We start from the raw sequence: 20,423 nt of genomic DNA on the forward strand, positions 1-20,423 counted from the left end.
AATATCTGGCAGCACAACTGTTGCCAACATAGATTATTCTAAGAATAAATCAGCATATTAAAATGATTTCTGAAGGACCAATTGACACTGAAGACCAGAGTAATGGCTGATGAAAATTCTGCTTTGCATTAAAGGAAAAAATATTTTAATTTATATTAAAAGAAACCATTATTTTATATTTTACTAACATTTTGCAGTATTACATTTTCAGTATTTTTGATCAAATAAATGCAGTCTAGATGAGCATAAGAGGCTTAAAAAACATTACAAGTCTTACTGATCCTAAACTTTTGAATGTCAGTGTATATATATGCATTTTTACAGCCTGGAGTGTCTAAGAAACCACATAAACAATATCCAGCCACACAAAACTCATTAGCTCACAGTAAGAGTTTTGTCTCTATATTTTTTAATCCATTAACAAAGCAAGATTTTAAAGAATTTGAAAGTCGAGAATCTCAGTGCTATTTAAATCATGCGATAGCTTTTAAATAAAATAAAACATCCAGCGATTTAAAGAAGCTACATACAGTAACTGTTAAAAAGGAAAATGATTTTCTCCCTTCCCTCTCTCTGTCTGAATGAAAAAAGTGAAAAGTTTTGCAGCGAGTGCACTACCTGTTTCACGCCCCATTGCGTCCAGGTGTGAACAGGCTGGAGTTAAATTTGCATAATCCCAAAGCCTGGGTCTTGCGACGAGCATCCGCTCTAAGAGAGCGAGACGTTGACGGGAACTCCATCGAGAATCAGAGTAAGGAATGAAGAGAAGATGGAGTGAAGTCATTCTAGATGAAATTACAGGAGAAGTGCTGGGAGTCATGATGATGTAACGAAAGGTACATCTAGTGAAGGTGTGAGACGAGAGGGTATGAGACAGGCTGACTGGCAGAGGAACATGTTGTAGATGTTGCGGTATGTCACATGTTACATGTACACATGAGCACAGAAAGACTTCTGTGTCTCTGAAGGGCCTGTGGTGTGACTTGCAGGCGGGAGATGACATCCCTTAGCGATGGCACTCACCAGCTCAGTGTGTCAACCTGCAGACACTGTGTGGGCGATTCAGAGCGGACAGAACATGGAGGCAGAGATGAGCGCTGTTTGGGCTGAGCTGTCCGACTCTGAGGTGAGGGGGCGAGAATGGCTGTGAAAGGAGCCGTGCAGAGACCTAGGTAGAAATCCAGCAGGTGGCTGATTAGCAGGTAGACAGGTCACAAGCGTGGAGCAACAGGGCCACAGACATCAGCAGGAACTTACGAAACATACTGGGAGGAAGAGCGGCTTAGAACATCTTCAGCATGTCGGCGTAGTCTACAGGTCAGCCCTGTGGTGATTGAGTGAACATGATTATGAGAGCGTCACTGTCGGTTTTCACAAACATCTTTTGGTTTCATAATGAAAGTTTTGAACAGAGCATGACTTCAGGGAAAATATTACCTCGAGAAAAGACACTAGCTGAGTTTGAAAGAGCAGCTGGCACTGTGTGAAATAAAGACGTCTGTCAAGGCACAAACAGTGGGATTTGTAAGGAAATAAAAGATGCAGAGATTGAAAACAAAAGGGAGTTTGCACAGCTCAGATTTAGTCTCTTATTAATAATGAAGCAGTGCATAGTTTTCAACGTTGAGCTAAGAAATTCAGGCATGAGTACAGCATTTCTAACCATAAGGAGTGTGTGCCAAATCTGACCCCTATGTCACACCAGCACATCTCAGCAGCAAAAGTAATGCAGAGGTCAGGGGCTACTGAGCAAAATACTTGTTATATATAGATTCACTGCACACATCTCTGGAATACTTGATTCTGATTGGCTGGCTGAATCTGAAATATTTCTGAATAATGATCATCGTCCACAGCAACACTGCACCTCTAGAGCTCCACAGTCTCTACATGATGAATATTTTCAACTCTAATAAATATTTCATACGTACACATAGCATAACAAAACAATATAATATAATATAATATAATATAATATAATATAATATAATATAATATAATATAATATAATATAATATAATATAATATAATATAATATAATATAATATAATATTTTCAAATAGTTACTTACTATCTCGGTCAACTATTGTACTATCCTAACAAGCCATACAAATGGAAAGCTTATTTATTCAGCTTTTTTCATCTTTCATAATGTATAAATCTTAATTTAAAAAAATAAAATAAAAATAAAACTATTTAATTAGTTTTGTAGTCCAGGGTCACATATAATAAAACTAAAATATAATATAATAAATATAATATAATATAATATAATATAATATAATATAATATAATATAATATAATATAATTTTAACTTTTTTTTCATTTAATATAAACTATTTTTATTTTTTTTAAATACAGTAAAAACAGGAATATTGTTAAATATTGCAAATACTTTAAATAACTGCTCTCTTTTTTGATTTTTTAAAATGTAACAAAACATAATGATACTCAAACAAGTAGCCATGCTGATAATATAATATAATATAATATAATATAATATAATATAATATAATATACAAAAAAGTAGCTGTGCTGATAATACAAAATAATATATTTTTTCTTAGCATATTTACATATTAATATATTTACATAGTTTTTGTTTTACATTTAATATAAACTACCATATGGGGTTGGTAAGATTTTTTCATTTTTTGAAAGAAGTCTGTTGCGCTCATCAAGGCTAAATATTGCTACAATTTTAAATCACTGCTTTCTATTTTAATACATTTTTTCCTATGATAGCAAAGCTGAATATTCAACACCCATTACATTTTTTGTGTCACTCAGTCTTTTAGAAATCATTCTAATATGCTTATTTGTTGCTCAAAAAACATTTCTTATTATTATCAATGTTGGCAACAGTTATGCACCTTAATATCTTAATGGAAACTTTGATAGAAATATTTTGTACCAATGTCACTTTTCAGTTGAATGTGTGTAGGCTACTTGCTGAATATGTGTTTAGAAATAATATATTATATTACAAAGAATTATAACTAATGTTAGTTCATTTTTTACCGCTTTTTGGGTTATTTTAAATATCTGCTAATCAGGATTCAACAAACAACTCTGATGCTCACAACAAACCAGACCTTGCACCCACAAATATTTGTCTGTCTACCTCAGCAGCTCTACTGTGAAAACAAAGAGAGCATACAACAGTATGCAGAGCAGTAGATGGCAAGGCAGACTTAACCCATGGGTTTGCAACAAAACTCTGGGACAGCAGCACAAGTGGTTCGGTGATGTGAGCATGAGCACACAGCCGAGAGGTGACAGACTGCTGTGCAGCACTGTGAATGATTGTTCTTGGCCAATTTCTCTTACCATTGAGGTGTGAGAAAGGTGCATGCCCTTCGCTTTTTACAAAATGAAAGGTGTACTGCATGTGGGGCACCTGAAAACTCGAAGGATGAGAGATCTTGTTAAAAATTGAGCAGTGATAGAGAACCAGTACATTTGTTCAAAAATGTTCCCAAACATAAACTATTGCCTTACGTTTTGGTACTTGACTCTTAACCTGGCAAAAATGATTTTGAGCCTGAGCGCATAGCCAGTGGGCTATGGTGAAATGAATTTCTTTCCACTGCCAGTTTCCATACAGCACCACAACAAGAGAAGCACAACATGAAGTGTAACTAATGCGGTTGGGCCACAGCGCCTCATTTAAATGAAGGGCCTGTGGGATTCTCCTCCTGCTCGTGGTTTAACAGATTGAAGCCCTGTTGGAAAAGCCCTACTGGAAGCTGCTACATTGAGCTATTACTTTCAGCGCAATTAAAAGCACATAAAGAAGTCTTTATGGTGTTACTAATTCAGAGATGGCAAAACAGGTTAGCGTCCAACGAATAAGTAGGAGGGGAGATGGAACGACAGATAGATCAATGTTTGAAGAAATCTATATATTGTGCTGTTTCAAAATGTAATGAAAGGCAACTCATTGCATACAAAGCTGTCTTCTAAGATAGCATCAATACCACCACAGGATCTCATAGAGATAGAGCATTGTACAGTGTATTAGAGTAGTGTGATGTTAGCTTGTTGCTAAGCTAGCAATTCTCATATAAGCAGTACACACAAATAGGGATGTACCTAAACCTGAATACTGTGTTTGGAAAGGAAATCACGTGTACTAAGAAACTCCTAAATGGAATAAATAGGCAGTGCTTTCTCTCGCAATTATATCGTTGTGTAATTATTCTGTATATAAATTGCTATTAATATGCAAGGAATTAAACGCACTTTTGAATGCGCGTTTGCTTTTTACTTTCACTTTCGAGATTCGAGAACCACACATTTAGTAGGTGTTTGTCAGTGGTGCTCAGGATCTGCAAATCCTTTGCCATTGTCCTATCATTCACCTTTCCTTACTCTGTTTATGTGGTAAGTAAAACTGTATGTAGGCCCTACTGTAACTTAACAGGCTACAGATAGCCAAACAATAATTATGTCTTCATTTCTAACCTTGCAAGAGAACTTTTTAATAATTTTGGCAGAAAACTTCAAGGAGACCTCTAAGTTTCTGTGACAGGTTTACAAAAACTTTTCAATACAAATCCAGCAAAATGCTATAATCATCTGCCCACAAAAATGAAGTGAAAAAGCATAACTAGAGCACATTGTGTTCCCAAATGAACATTAAATTCAGAGTACTTGGAGAAATGGAGTTTACTCAGCTCTGAGATGCTGAAAACAACAGATCATGAGCTGTTTGCATATAAATAATCACAATGCCACAGACTAGGAATGTATTTAAATCGCAACTTTTTTGCAGTTTGATAAAAGCACTAAGCTATTGTGCGATTTTGTTTGGTTGACAGTAGGGCTGTCACTAACGATTAACGATAATTAGTTCAAATAAAAAAGCAAAAGCAAGTAATCATACGGTTTTATTGGACATAACTGTTAAAATACATACTGTATTATAATCAATAGAGCTAATGTACATTATGTGTTATAGCAAATGCATGCAGAGAGTTTTTACACTTTACTGCTTTATCTAAACCTTTTTAAATATTGACTCATTGGCAACATTTAAATGTCCACGTAATCTTTAATATTTGGCCATTTCTTTATGACAGAGAAATGCTATAGCCACTGTCATTTACTGAATATGTGGACATCAAAATGTGTAAATTGAAAAAAAGAGTGAGGGTTTAAACTTTTTTGAAATCACGAAGAACAGTTATCATATTGAGAAAGATATTGATGTATTCTTCTGTGTTTTGCGTGGGTTTACAAATGATTTACCTTACAAGTCAGATGAAATAGCGCAGGTTGGGTTCCCAGATGAACGTTATAATTCAAAAACTCAAACTCACAACTCACAACAATATGCAGAGATTGAGATATTTTTTATTATGTTTTTAAATGGGTTTAATATGTGAAAATGTGCCACTTGCTGTGTTTTTCCGATAACTCGACATGGGCAAAATGAAATAGAGGATTTTTAAAAAAAATCAAATACTCAAATAGAGTCAAGGAATTGTTGAAGTCCTAATAGTTTTACTTTGCCAAAGAAATGTAGCAAAACACAATGTTACAGATCTTTTATGTTATGAAAGGGGTGCCCAAATTCAGTCCTAGAGGGCCACTGTCCTGCAAAGTTTAGTTTTAACTTGCTCCAAGTTTCTAGTAGCCTAGTAAGACCTTGATTAGTTGGTGCAGGTGTGTTTAATTGATGCTGGAGTTAAACTATGCAGGACAGTGGCCCTCCAGGATCAAATTTGGACACTGTGTTATGAAAAGTGTAAGTGTAAGCTTAATGGGAGACACTATATCAAGTCTTCAAAGAATTCGGCCAAAACAAAAACTGCCTTAGGAAGCATCATAATTAGGATGCCTACGTTTTGTAAACAGCCTTTGATGCCTTTAAATTCTGCCTCCGTAATCAGCCCACTAGCTTTAGGAATAAAGCATTTGTCTTGCCGCTGTTCATGCTGGTCACTTTGTCACATGCAATGATGGTACAACAAAGTTGTTTGGCTGAAGCAGAAGATCTCATAACAGCTGGACAGCTTTGACTCATATAATCCTGAGGGGAGATCTTTCAAAAAGAAAATAGGAAGCAAACAGAGGTCTTGGCAGGAGGTACTGTTTCTAATGAAAAAATAATACAATTGCATAGCCATTGGGAATGAATGAGCGCAATACCTGCAGATCAGGAAAATGAAGCATGCAAACAGCACATCCCCAGACTGTGCTACATGACACAAGGTCATTTACTTCAGGGATGGATGGTAAACACAAGTAACAACACCCACCAGGACACATCAGTCTCTCTGTCCCTCGCTTTATCTTTTGCTCCACTTTCTTATTCACTAGCCTATGTCACGCATGACTGGTGAAGCAGTTTTGGGAGGTGGGTGGGGGGAGATGGAAGTTGAAATGGGGATTACAACTGTGCTCGTCAGATAACACAATGTCAGGGAGCGAGGCGGCACTTTTTTCGGCATGAAATGAGAACACAAGCACACTGGAGCCGTGTAATTCCTCTGAACGTGGAATAAATTATTACCCTCTGTAAGGGCACCCCTTGACTCCAGCCCACTATTGTAGGAACAAATTAAATTCAATAGTGCTAATCACAGCTTTTCAGTAAATGCCTGACTAACGCTCTGACCTCCAGACGGGCTCAGAAACCGGGCCGCGCCGACCCAGTGTTTGGTTTATTGATATTTCTGGTGTAACGGCAGTTACGAGAGTGCCGATGCTAGCGGCTGGAGATTTGCTCCGCCGGTCAGTTGCCATGACAATTCTGGTTTATTGATCTATTTAGCTTATGGCCTTATCCATTAACCCTGTACGACAGATGATTTTTTCCTAATGGAAAGACGGAAGCAGCTGCAGTTTCTCAAGAGCAAAGCAGCAGTGGTCAAGGAGGATGCAAATAGCCTAAGGTCACGCCACAGGCATCAGAAATACGTTCATAACCATTAGCATGACTGTATGACTGGCTTGACAAGGGAAGTACAACAGGTCATGAGGATGGAGCCGCTGAGTCTGAGTTAAGTGTATTTACCGTAACATACCATTGCTATATTTTTAAGACATGGTCCTAATAAAGATAGCTGTCTTTATTCTGAAAACAATCAAATTTGTCTATATACTTATGCCTAAACAGAAAATAGATTAACTTTGTTTACCTTGATTTAATAGTTCAATCAAGTGAGTAGAATGCAACCCATGCTATTATATATCTGTTTATGAACATAAATATAGCATGTTATAGGAGTGACTAGTAGTAGGTAGGGCTAGTTGTCTCACTTTCGACTCCAGTGAATATCGTTCTCGGATTGATTTCTACTATTAAAAAAACAGACATTTTTATCACCATTGCACAGGAAAAACAAATACAGTTTACTGAACACAAATTGACCCCCTGTAGTGCGGTAACATGTCACAATATAACTTGCCATTAATCACCCTATTATAGGCTTTTTAGTACAATTAAAACATAAAAACATTCTGGCATCAATTACTCACCCGCATGTAGTTCTAAACCCGTAAGACCTTCGTTCATCTTTGAAACACAAATTGAATATTTTTGATGAAATCCAAGAGCTTTCTGAGCCTGCAAAGAAAGCAACACTACTACCATGTTCAAGGCCCAGAAAGGTAACAAGAGGACATAGACAAAATAGTCCACTGCGATAGGGTGACGCATAGGAGAATTGTTAAATAATAGTTATTTTAGATTTTTTGCGCAGAAAAACTATTTTCGTAGCTTCATAAAATTACCGATAACCCAATTATATCACATTGACTTTTTTGTCAATGTTCTTGGTACCTTTCTGAACCTTGAATGTGGTAGTACTGTCTATGGAGGATCAGAGAGCTCTCAGATTTCATCAAAAAATATCTCTATAATTGTATTCTGAGGGTAAACGAAGGTCTCACGGGTTTTGAATGACATGAGGGTGAGTAATTAATGACAGAATTAAGTCTTTAAGTCAAATTACGAAACACTAAACAATTCATAAATCAGATGTCAGAACAAATGTCATGTAATTTTTTGACCAACATAAATGACATTTAATACACTTCACTTATTTACCTAACAGGAACTATAAATATTATGATATTGGATTTTGGAAGATAAAATTAACAATTCTATAACTGTATTTTTTAAGAGGCTTATGAAATAAAAAGGGTGCCAATTTAAAAAGCCTCTGCTAGACAATCAAGCATTTGTGTAATTTCAGTTTTACTCAAACCCTTAGTTTACTAGCGCTTTGGACAACGCTCCTATGTGACAAGTGGCCCTAGTCTTCCCTGTTTAGAGTTTCAAACCCATAAGTTCTTTGTTCATCTTCGGGACACAAATTAAGATATTTTTGGTGAAATCCGAGGGCTTTCTGACCATAAACAGCAATGCAACTACCGTACTGAAGCCCAGAAAGGTAGCAAGATATCATTAAAATAGTCCATGTGACATCAGTGCATCTTCCTCGGCTTTTAAACAAGGCATTTAAAAAGCAGCACCACACGCATTTGTCATGATACTCTTGTGAATCTGTCTCAAAAACTGACAAGGGAGAGAGAAAATTGTTAAAAAAGTCATAATTTTTTATTTTCTGTGCGCACAAAAAGTATTCTCGTAGCTACACTAAATTAAGGTTGAACCACTGATGTCACATGGACTGTTTTAACAATGTCCTTACTACCTTTCTGGGCCTTGAACGTGTCAGTTGCGTTGCTGTCTATGCCGGGTCAGAAAGCTCTCGGAATTGCTCAAAACTATCTTAATTTCCAAAGATGAACGAAAGTCTTACAGGTTTGGAACAACACAAGGGTGAGTAATTAATGACAGACTTTTCATTTTCAGGTTAGCTATCCCTTTATATATTGTATATAACCTGCATATGATCCCTTCTGTTTGCCAAGGGTTAGAGCCAGAGCCAAAAGGTTGAATTAGACATGCATGACCATGCTGGCTTGCTCTTTATCTCTGTCTGCACAACCAGCTGCAAGCCCATGCCTCATCCATTAACCAAGCCCTCCACTATCAGCTCATCGGGTCTTCCCACATCACTTCCCTGTTTTCCCTTTCTTCTCTGTCTTTATTTTCACCCTCACCTTGATGTCCAAGAAGGTGGTTTCTGGCCACCAATCTTCCGGGCCCAAGCCAGACCACATTAGGCACTGTTTGCTATGACGAATGGCACCAGTGCAGGCTTCCTGGAGGTCAGAGAGAATATTTGCATCAGTACAATGGAACATGTCTGTCTGTGTGACTGTTGTGTTGTCAGTGTACCTTCTAGATTGGAGACTACACTCCCTGCTTGTACACAGCATGAAAGAACACAGAGCTATTAGCAGTTAAATGAGTGTAGAGCCATTCAAGTCATGCAGCATGGTGACTTCATCTAAAAAACTGTTTCTCAAACACCCCTGTAAGGATTTCACGTTCAAGCCTTTTAGAGCACTGCAAGCTAGAGCTTTTGGTGTGATCTGAAGCCATTTTTTGGGTGTGAAAGGTTTTTGGCTTTTCATATGCATCTTGAAATATGAGTTTTGAAATTGAGCTTTCTGACCCTGCATAGACAGCAACGCAACTACTATGTTCAAGACCCCGAAAGGTAGTAAGGACATTGTTGAAATGGTCCATGTGACATCAGTGGTTAAACCTTAATGTTTGAGGTAAATGAACAAGAAGTAAAGGAATTTTACTCTGTATAGTTGGTTTTTAGTAAGAAGCAGTGCTTTCCTCCACATAGTCTCTTAGACTTATAAGTGAGCTTCTGGGAGTGAGGCCAAACTTAGTCTAGACTCTGGATTCCTTCACCCCCTTAAGCAAAGTATGGACTTCATCCACTAAGTGCTTCTAGGGTGCTTGTGTATGACATACCACCCACACTGTGAGCTTAAGGGGAGACAAACTGTATACCTCTCTCTGTTTATAAAGATTAATCACAGCTCTTCCTGAATGAACCAGCTCCACAATGTACTCGTTTGCAGTGGGTCAACAGTGCCCTGAAAAAATAATTTGTCACTCTGCCGGTTTTCAGTACATTGGAGAGCACTCCAATTAAAGTGGTTATTTCAGGTGTACTTGAGCAGACTATCTACAGCCCCATGTGTCTCTCTAAATAAAGGTGAGAGGAACCTCCTGACCTTTACAACGCAAGAGAACCCTGGAGACTCATCCAAACCATTTATCATTTGTGAAAATCGCATACAGATGTGCTAAATTCAAATGTGCAGCATCCATACTATGCAAATTGTTTCTACGCATCAGATATTCAGACGACACTGCATTCGGCAGATAGCTTTGAGAAATTGATGAACATACAAGCATCTGGATTGAAGTAGTTTTGAAACTATCAGGAACCTGCTACTGTGGAAGTAACAATTGAATAACAGGTCAGATGACATTAATGCTATATAACATATGCTATTGTTTGCAAGGTTGGGTAGCACTGATTATTGTCTTTTTAATTTGACAGCAAGTACTACCAAGGTAAATATTACAGATACAGTGCTTTGCAAAAGTATTCATACCCCATTTTTTCACGTTTTATATTGCTACCTAAAGTTAAACTGTATAAATTACTTTTTTTTTTTCAATCTACACTCCATACACAATCATGGCAAAGCAAAAAAACAGTTTTTAACATCTTTGCAAATTTACCTAACCTAAATTATTCCATTGCATAAGTATCCATACCTGGGACAGTTGAGATTTAGCTCAGGAGTGTTCATATTGCTTGTAGATAATACTACCTGTGGCAGTTAACCTGTGGCAAATTCAATTGAATGGGTAAGATTTGGAAAGGCACACACTTCTTAATAAAAGATCTAACAGCTGAAAATGAATAGCAGACCAAAAACCAAGCCCTGAGGTAAAAAATAAACTGCCTGTAAACAGGTAGGACTGCATCAAGCAACACATCTGGGGAAGAGTTCAGAAAAAAATCTGCTGCATTGAAGGTTCACAGAAGCATGTAGTCTCCATTACCCTTAATGAAAGAAGTTTGAAACAACCACAACTCCTCCTAGAGTTGACCTCCTGGAAGGCCAAAGGAGAAGGACAAACATCACTGCAACACTCCACAGACCTGGGCTTTATGGTGTTGTGGCAAGACTCAAACCTCTCCTCAGTAAAAACATATAAAAACACACTTGGAATTTGCAAAAAAAAATATCACATAAAGGACTCTCAGACTGTGAGATACAAGATTCTCTGGTCTGATGAACCTAAATTCCAGGCATCATATTTGAAAGAAACCAGGAACCGGTCATCACCTGCAGAGTACCATCCCAAAAGTAAAGTGTGCTGGTAGCAGCCTCATGCTGTGGGGCTGTTTTTCAGTGGCAGGGACTGAGGGACTCGTCAGAGTAGAAGAAAAGCTCAATGCACTAAAATATTGAGATAGACTTAATAAAAAACCCAGTCCAGAGCATTCAGAACCTCAGACTGGGCAGAAGGTTCACCTTCCAACAGGACAATGACCCTAAGCACACAGCAAGAGTGGTTTGTAGACAACTCTGTGACCGAGCCTAAGCCTGGGCTTGAACCCAGTCAAACATTTCTGAAGAAATCTGAAAATGTCTACCAGACTCCATCCAAACTGACAGAGCTTGAGAGGTGAGGTGAAGAATGGCAGATAATTGCCAAATGTTGATGTGCAAATCTCATTGCATCATACCCAAAAAGATTTGAGGCTGTAAAGGTGCTTCGGCTAATTACTGAGTTAAGGGTATGAATACTTATGCAAAGTACTTATTTCAGTTTTTATGTAATATAAATTATGTAATAAATGTATGAAGTTGTGACAATTCTGTTTTTGCTTTGTCATTATGGTGCATGGAATGTTTAACATAAGGCAGCAACATAAAACAGGAACATGAAGGCGTATGAATACTTTTGCAAGGCACTGTAGTCCTTTTAAAATTGGAACATTTTGTGATTTCTAAGGATTAAAAAAAGAGTTACAGCCATTTAAGATTATATTTTAGAGGGAACATATCATGAAAATCTGACTTTTTCCATGTTTAACTGCTATAATCGGGTCCCTGGTGAATCTACCAACCCAGAAAACCTAAAAAAGGACAATCCAGTTTTGGTTAGCCTTTCTCTGCAAGCATGTGAAAAAACGAGCCGCTCAGATTTCGCTTCCCTAGTGACATAGGAAGGGGATCTTATTATAATATTACCACCCTTAATCTGCACGTTTCCACTCACGGTGTCGCCATTTTGTTTCCGCAAGCAACAACAGTGTCCCAGTTCTAATGCCATGACATTCACAGACATATCCGACTGTGTTTTTATAAATTATGTGTGTTTTAACATAAACTTGTGTTTATTTGACAGTTTAAGTGCAATAAGACATGAAAGAGAACTTAGTTTAGTACTCACACGGCACGTGCCAGCCGCTTTCTATGCGCATGTTTCCAATATGTGAACTCAGAAAAGCGTATATCAGAAGTTTAAAACTGATATGGCTATAAAAAGCTGAAAGATAATAGTAATGAGCTACCAGAAAAAATACTCAATATTTATATATTTTAAATAATCTATTAAAGCTCTATTATTATATCAGAAACTACATTACTATACAATATCAAAAGCACTGATACTTCAAAAAACAGTCAAAAAAAATAAATAAATAAATAAATTCTTTTTGAAACATATGCTGAGAGGCCGCAGCGCACCACAGGACCTCAAAGAGTTCCTCTCCCAGAATCCCAGGAAGACTGGAAACGTCCACTCAAACACAAGCCATTGTGGTCCTCAATCTCTTTCATGCGAAGCAAAAGCACACACTGACAGTGAGGGCAGGAACAGCTGGAGGCTCTAAAATGCAGTGAGTGACCTCTCCACACACTTTTCAGCCCAAATCGGCACCAGACCCCTAGTACAGGCTTCACAGACAGGTGGAGCGTTGCTGAAGGTAGAATGAGTCAGGACCACCTGAGGGAGAGCTAGTGAAAACAGGGAGGAGAGCTGTGAACTACCCAGCACAACTGCAAGTGCGCCACAGCCCCTGAGGCGAGCAGACGGGAGGGCCTCATTACCTGAGCAAGCTAGAGAGTGTAGCAGATAAATGTGTGAAACAACAAGAAGCAGATCTCCGAGTGGATGGATGGTGTACAGAGACTTGTTTAAGTCCGTGGGAATAATCCAGAACCTGATGAGAACTGACACGTCCATCCATATTCATACAGCATGGGCATTTAATGGGCCACATTTATCATCCTGTGGCTGCAGGTCCTAATTAGCCATTTACTGAACATACGTACACGTGTGAGATGTGTTTTTGGATGTAAGCAGGAAACAGCATTGTCTGTCACAGATAAGGAAGGGACAGATTGACTGCGCTGCTGCTCAACTTCACTCATTAAATGCTTCCGCTCCCTGGCCTTCATTTCTCTGTCACACCTGAATTCCAGCCCAATTTCTCTGAACTCTTATTTCATTAACCTGAATGGGCACACAGAGAAAAATCACGGCTGCGCTCCTCTGCCAGGAGGCTAATCTTTCTTCTCTGTAGTGACGTCTTTGCATCAGACAGTGAAGCAGAGAGTTTCCATTTAGGTTTCAGAAAAATTATGCATTTCAGATAAAATCTTCATTCCATTTTTTGAGATTCTTTCTCTTAGTACATACAAAGCACACAATTTTAGTTTTAACAAATGCTCTTTTTTAAGAATTTAAACAGATTTTTTTTTTTTTTTTAAAGAAATCAATACTTTTTAGAATTAATTAGGGGTGTCCTCGACTAAAGATTTTTCTGGTCGACTAGTAGTCGTTCATTATAAGCATTAGTCAACTATTAGTTGCATGTTAAACCATATAAATCATAATAATGAGCCTTTAATATCCTACATAGCCTAGTAGTGCTCAACGCATGCAAAAAAGCCACAGCACACTGGCAGGTATAATAATTATGAATGTTTCAGGGAAAAACAGCAAGTAGACTTAACGCTTTAATAATCTACTGATAAACTACTGCTTTTTTTGTTTTCGGCTTAAGAGATGACTCAGTGTCATCTCCGCAGTAGTGATGCACCTGTATGCGTGTTTCATACGGATCACATAATCTACATAATATTTGTTTTCTATTTGAATTGGTTCATTTAAAAGTAGACATTTCACTGTCTATAGATATATTTTTCATGTCTGTAAGGCAAGTATACACAGAGTTTCTAAGTTTTGCGCTGAAAGTGCATCCTGTTTTCTTTAATTATTCTACAAAAGCACAACATTTCGCTATTTTGAGTGCACACAAATAAACAGAGTCTTTACAGATTTGAAAGATGTATTCATTTTATCTGTAAGACCAAAAATGACAGTATTAAGAGATTATGTCCTGCTCGATGTACTGTATTACAACATAGACCAGTCATTGATTATCTGTTTGTCACAGACTGCATTACTTCAGAACTTTCTGTGGATTTTTTTTCTGCAACTAAGCTAAAAAAAATATTTTGGTCGACCAAGCCTCTTCTTGTCGACTAACAGTCGACTATTGGGGGCAACCCTAGAAATAATACAATATTAATACTATTTAGCAAGTAAGGATTAAATTGATCAAAAGTGACTTTCTATTTCTCAAAAAATGTACAAAAATTATATCAGTTTCTACAAAATATTAAGCAACTTTTTTTAACATTGATAATAATAAAAATGTTTCTTGAGCAAATCAGCATATTAGAATGATTTCTGAAGCATCATGTGACACCGAAGACTGGAATAATGACTGCTGAAATTTCTGCTTTGCCATCACAGGAATGAATTCCATTTTAAAATATATTAAACACAGTTATTTTAAATTGTACTCTTTCTCAATATCACTGTTTTAACTGTATTTTTGATTAAATAAATGCAGCCTTGGTGAGCATACACTTCATTTACAGTATATACAGTAGTATATACTGACAGAAAGAATTACTTGGTCTTGTTCAAATGATTAGTTCACTTCCATAATAAAAATTTCCTGATAATTTACTCACCCCCATGTCATTCAAGATTTTCATGTCTTCCTTTCTTTAGTTGAAAGAAAATTAAGGTTTTTGAGGAAAACATTCCAGGATTTTACTCCATATAGTGGACTTGCGGGTTGATGTTCTGAATTGCAGTTTCAGTGCAACTTCAAAGGGCTTTACATGATCCCAGCTGAGGAATAAGGGTCTTATCTAGCGATACAATTGGTCATTTTCTAAAAAAATGTAAATGTATATACTTTTTAACCACAAATGCTTTTCTTACACTAGCTCTGCGATGCGCGTCCATGACTTTCACTTTGGAAAGGTCATGCACGGTTAGTTCTTTCTCTGTGAACTTTGGTTCAAAAAGGTAGGGTAGGGCCTGAAAATCCATCTAATTTTCTCCTCCAACTTCAAAAATGTCTGACCTTGTTTAACCTTTTTTTGTAAAAGGGCGTTTGACTTTCTTTGCAAGTTTGCTTTGTAAACTCTGCATTGGTATTTCCGCCTACATCACGTGTAACCTTTCCAACATGACTATTATGTCAAGCTTGAGCAAGATGAGCATTTGGGGTTAAAAAGTATATAAATTTGTAATATTTCTAGAAAATGACTAATTGTTTAATAATACTAATTTGACTAATTGTTAGCCCTTTGAAGCTGCATTGAAATTGCAATTTGGACCTTCAACATGTTGATCCCCACTGAAGTCCACTATATGGAGAAAAATCCTGGAATGTTTTCCTCAAAAACTTAATTTCTTTTCATTAAAGGAACCGTATGTAGGATTGTGGCCAAAACTGGTACTGCAATCACTTTCAAAATACTGTAGAACGGTGTGTCCCCTCCCACCCCCCCCCCCCTGACTCGAAGTTGCCAGCTAAGCTGTAGGAGTAGGCTGCTACAAGGAGCTTCCAATGGCAAGTGACGAGTCCTACACAGAAATTTGTTTTTCTTCTATTAATTATGTTTATGCTTCACAAGAAATGTTTTGCGAAGTAATTATGTATCGCAAAAATTTACAGATGGGATTAGCCAAATATTTCGCAAAGATGTACTGTAATACCACATTTCAGTCGGAACATAGATTGTTTTCATACCCTGCTAGTGGTGCGATATAAAGCTTTTTATGAACGCATTTAGCACGGGCGACAGTGGAAAATCCACTGTGTACGGAAGCAAAGTTAGCCAAACATAGATGAATCTTACCTGTCCAGGAAAAAATAAGCAATAAGGCGTCTATCTTCAAATTCTTCTCCGTTTTCAGCCGTCTCCATCTTTCAAAGGCATCTCCTATACCAATCCTTGTTTTATTTCGGACTTTGTCACGACGTATTTTGGATTCATAACGAGGTCTTTTAGGTTTCGTAACGTTATACATGTTTTATCCGACACGTTCGTATAGCTGCAGCTGTAACAGAGCTGGCAACCCGGATCACGAAACTCTACTGACTTCGTGATAGGTAGATAGCTGGAGGGTGGAGCCTCAGACCAAAACACAAAACGACAACAATAACATCAGTTGAGGGCTGCACCTCTCACTTTTAAATGACGATATCCTGGCCGGACCACTGTTGTCAGTGATATAAGTATTTGAAATGAACATGATTTCTTAATGTCTAGTGACATGTCAGGGCCATTTTTTTGATTAACTGACATAAATTTCTTACATACGGTTCCTTTAACATATGCTGGCCTTTTCAGAAGGGTTTGATATTTTTAAACTAAAAAATGTGTAATGAACATTCACAAGGGAAAGGTCTAAAACATGGCAGATTGACGATCCTGAAATGCCAACCATGGTTCCTGCTGAGAGAGATGGGCATGTGGGACCCTCATGGGAGGGTGAATCTGATAGGCTCCGCTGCTTATTGCACTGACAGAGCAGATCATGTCACAAAAAGACCCATCACAGCTCTCTGTCAGAGCGCAGGCACCATCAGACAAGTAATCAGAGAAGTTGGAGTGCTGTCTCACGGACTGACAACAGACGTTCCCCACTGACCCAAGGTCTAACTCTGTACGGGAGAAAGATGAAGGCTGAGGGGACAATAATAGATATTGAGAAACTTTCTTTTAGATTAAACTTTTTTTTAATGGTGCTTTATCTAAATGGTAATGTATTCATATCTTGTTTGTTTGTTTGATTGTCTACAAATTAAGTGGGAAAAGCAGGTGGGCTCATTTGTCGTACATTTTTGTGAGATGAAGCACCAATTAGCTATGCTACGGTTTGATTACAATTAATGTAAATAACAGCCTTGGTGAATAAACAATCAGATGAGTGGTTTTCCAAAAAATTACTTGCACAACAAAGCCTATTCTATTAATTGATACAACGGGGCTTTATGTAACCAAGCAACACTGATGACTTTTTTCACTACATACTGTACAGACAATTTTTAAAAAGACAGTTGCTGGAAGATGAAATGTGCATTTAGTTTCACATTCAAATATCTATTCATCATCCAATTGATTAATTTTGTGATCAAAAAGAGAAAATATTTCTCTGCAAATCAGTATGAACTTCAAAAACAGCTCTTGTGTCTTAATTATGGCACACCAAAGCATTAAGCTGATAACTTGGGAAAACTACAGCTAAATCACAGTTTAAACAAATCGTAAATCTGGGGAGAACGGTGGCTAGGGGCAAAGAGAAAGATCAGATTAAAAAATGAGACCATAACGGCATTAAATGCATTTCTCAAGGTTTTCAGCAACAGAGAATAAATTTAGCATTGAAACATGATCCAATCTAATGGGTCTTCAGAGATGTCAGAGACAGCCTCCCCCAAGGTTAAAGACTGCATTATGAATTAAAATGTGTAATCTGCAGGCTGTGAGGAGTTTCAGCTGAGCTCGACTTTTAATAAAGTTATGAACTGGGTTTCAGACTTGCAATAAGCCAGTGAGATATACATTTCCACTGAGTTGCTTTTGCACCACATCATAGATCTAGTTTAGAACAATGAGTTTTCTACAGACACTAATCATGATGCAGGATTTGTAAACAGCGAGGAATAAAACCATCTTGGGAAAGAGCTGTGAAGCATCGCTAATGATTTTACAGCTTTCAAGCTCACTCTAAAACCAGATTGATGAAAAAAATTATACAGTTAAAAATCCTTCTTTAGTCAAAAAAGAAAACATTCCAGGATTTTGCTCAATATAGTGGACTTCAATGGTGGCCAACGGGTTGAAGTTTCAAACTGCAGCTTCAAAGTGCTCTACTCGATCCCAGCCAAGGAATAAGGGTCTTATCTAGCAAAACGATAGATAAGACCCTATTTTCCTTGGCTGGGATCGTGGAGAGCCCTTTAAAGCTGAACTTAAATCGCAATTTGGACCTTCAACCCCATTGGCCACAATTGATTCCCACTATATGGAGAAAAACAATTTCTTTTCGAATGAAGAAAAAAGACATGAACGTCTTAGATGACATGGGGGCAGTATCAGGAAATTTTAATTCTGGAATTGAACCACTCCTTTAAGAAAATGACTGGCTTTTGACTTTTAACTGAAAGGTTGAATGTCCACTATATTTAGTGGTCTGATTTCTACCTTGTATTGTTTCTGGTAGTTCCTATGTGAAAGTCAAGCTAAAATAAAAAATCACACTAAAGGCTTGTAAGATATTCCTGTGGTATTATTATCTCTGACAAATATTGTTCATTCTAGAGGTTTTTTTTTACTTCCATGTTCACAAAGGGCAGCTTTGACCTGTATGTGTGAGCCGTGTTAGATTCCAAACATGATTTTTTTTTTTTTTTTTTTTTTACCAAGGCATCTGTCCAGTCACTGCTTAAGGGCAGTGGGTGATTGAGTCCACATACTACCACTATATCCCCCTGTGTCTCCATGGACACGGGAACATTACCACAGAAAAGACATAGATCACATCAGCCAAGACAAATGCACCTCGGAAAATTGCAGAACGAAAACCAAATCCTATTCCTCCTATGGTGCTGTTGATCAAAAGTAAAGCATGGATAGAAAAAGTCTCTTTTAGAGAGGAAACCAAAAGGAATAGCCAGACCTAAAGGGTTAGCTCACCCAAAAAAGAAAATTACCCCATTATTTACTCACCCTCAAGGCATCCTAGGTGCATATGACTTCCTTCTTTCAGACAAATGCAATTGGAGTTATAATAAAAGCTGTTCTGGCTGCTTCAAGCTTTATAATGCAATGGGCGGGTGTTTCTCTTCATCAGTCTAATAAAGCGCATCCATTCATAATAAAAAGTGACTCACATGGCTCCAGGGGGTGAATAAAGGCCTCCTGCAGTGAATCGATGCATTTTGTAAAAAAAAATATCTATAATTAGAATGTAATAATCACTTTTCTCTAGCTTGAACTGACAGGTGTACAAGGAAGACGTAGTATGCGCAGTGGAGAGATCAAAATAATACAACGGTCATGAATTAGAACTACAAAACGAGGATTTGTAAAATGTCAGAGGATATCCTTTGGTTTTCCTTTGCTAAAGTCAGGAAAATTTGCTTCCTTTTGTAGGATCTCAGCGCGAATCAGACAATTCAGGCGATTCAATTCGAAGTTTTGAAACACTTCTTCAAACCCAAATTCCACAAGAGGCCCAGCATGTCGTAAAATTTGTCATTTGACACCCTGGCCCCAGCCAGCCTGAAGCAAACCTAACTAACTAAGAACTCGCAACATTAACACAAAAGGACACTTGTTCATAATCGCAAGGAAGGAGATTGTCAAATTTGGAGCAAGTAACCAAGATTAATGGTCAAAGAGATCTTGAACATCACATGAGGGAGATCACTAGTAGAGACTAGACTGTGCTTGGGCTCCCCCACGCACAGGACACAGACTAAATTCTTTCTACGCCCTGTTACGACCGTCTAGGGGTCTGTGTCGTAACTAAAAGAGAGTAAAATGAGTCTCACTACGAACGCTTTCTCTCTGGCAAGATACTCCATTCTACGAAGAACGAATCAAAAGGCAGCGACGCAGGCACGCGGTGGCACAAAAGGGCCTCTGGAAGGTGTTTGGGGTGGTCCTTTTATTCTGGTTGGTTGTGGAGACAAACCAATCGCCACGTCCGGTGAATTATCTGGAGGAACACCCATCTGAAAAACAAGCAAATACCCAGAAGGAACACCAGAGGGCAGAATAACACCCAAACTCCTAACACCCCCATCCATAAAATAAAACATGTTTTAAATACTAATTAACACGGGATAGAGAATCAGCCACCACATTGTCGGTACCTTTTTTATGACAAATGTTCAAACTGTAACCTTGACAAATTAACGACCAGCGCATGAGACGATGGTTGGCATTGGACATGCGTTGGAGAAATATCAATGGGTCATGGTCAGTGTAAACATTAACTGGTTGTAAAGTGGAACCGATGTACACTTCAAAGTGTTGCAAAGCAAAAATTAAAGCAAGGGCCTCCTTTTCAATGGTACTGTAGCTTAGCTGATGTTTCAGGAACTTCTTTGAAAAAAAAACTGAT

At 37.8% G+C, this 20,423-nt stretch overlaps 1 protein-coding gene across 1 annotated transcript in view; it reads left to right on the plus strand.

Annotated features, from left to right (window-relative positions):
- glra4a (glycine receptor, alpha 4a) overlaps positions 1 to 20,423 on the plus strand; it is a 55,855-nt gene that overhangs the window by 1,343 nt on the left and 34,089 nt on the right. The window lies entirely within an intron of this gene.

The sequence above is a fragment of the Garra rufa genome, chromosome 16, assembly GCF_049309525.1.
Source record: "Garra rufa chromosome 16, GarRuf1.0, whole genome shotgun sequence".
Classification (NCBI taxonomy): domain Eukaryota; kingdom Metazoa; phylum Chordata; class Actinopteri; order Cypriniformes; family Cyprinidae; genus Garra; species Garra rufa.